Genomic DNA, 1,186 nt, shown 5'->3' with positions numbered 1-1,186 from the left:
CACTGTTTCCATTCGGAGCTGGGTGAGGCACACGGGGACCTTTCTCAGCCGTGTCAGCCGCTGCACGTGGGAAGCACAATCGATCACAAAGATCGCTGCTTCAAGATAAACTGCAGAGGAAACTGTGTCAGCTTCTCAGCAGGGGCTGCGGCACATGCAGCCTTCCCTGGGACACACAGCAGCTATGGGAAGGGGAAAGGGCACAAGGGGTAGGATTTGGGGGAGCAAGAATTTTAGGCCTTTATGGAGGGTTTAAGAAGTTGCTGGATGAAAGGAGCAAGGTTGGGATCTCCTTCCTGATGTCTGGGATGTCTGTGGTACGGAGGCAGGAAGGGAGCCCTCTCCAAGCCCTGGGCAAGGCTGAGTGCAGGGGCTGTGGCTGCCGGCTGGTTTGGGGCAGGAGGGGACACCAGGGAAGCACCCAGCGAGGCCAGGCTGTCCTACCCCACTCTCTCCCCGTCACACCTCCAGCCACAGCCCGGGCAGCAACCTCTTCAAACGCTTTAGTTACAGAATCACAGAATCAATGAGGCTGGGGAAGACCTCTGAGATCATCACACGGAACCTGTGACTGAACATCACCAGGACATCCACAGCATGGCACTAAGTGCCACATCTAGTCTTTCTATAAACACCCCCAGGGACAGTGACTCCAATCACCTCCCTAAGCAGTCCATTCCGATATTAATCACCCTTACTATTATTAAGAAATTCCTCCTAATGGCTAACCTAAAGCTCTCCTGGAACAACTGTGCCCTCTCATCCTGTTGCCGGTGGTCTGGGAGAAGGGTCTGAGCCCCACCTGGCTGCGCCCTCCTCTCAGGGAGCTGTAGAGAGGGGTGAGGTCCCCCTGAGCCTCCTTTTCTCCAGACTAAACAAGCCCTCAGCTGCTCCTCACAGGATTTGTGCTCCAGACCCTTCCCCAGCTCCACCGCCCTCCTCTGGACTTGCTCCAGGCGCCTCAGCGTCTTCTGCAATTTTACAAATACTACAATTATTAAAATACCCCGCCGTTATTACTATTACCGCAATTATTTAGCACTTATTTACCAACTACTTCATTGTACAAGTCTTTTTATTAAAAAAAGAAAAAAACCAAACAAACAAAAAAATTTTTTTTCTTTCTTTTTCCTTTTTTTTAACACAATAATACCGTAGGAACACAGGCCACAGTAACACAGGGAGA

Source organism: Sylvia atricapilla, chromosome 10 (assembly GCF_009819655.1).
Source record: "Sylvia atricapilla isolate bSylAtr1 chromosome 10, bSylAtr1.pri, whole genome shotgun sequence".
In the NCBI taxonomy this organism is placed as follows: domain Eukaryota; kingdom Metazoa; phylum Chordata; class Aves; order Passeriformes; family Sylviidae; genus Sylvia; species Sylvia atricapilla.
Note: the sequence above shows the minus strand (reverse complement) of the source record.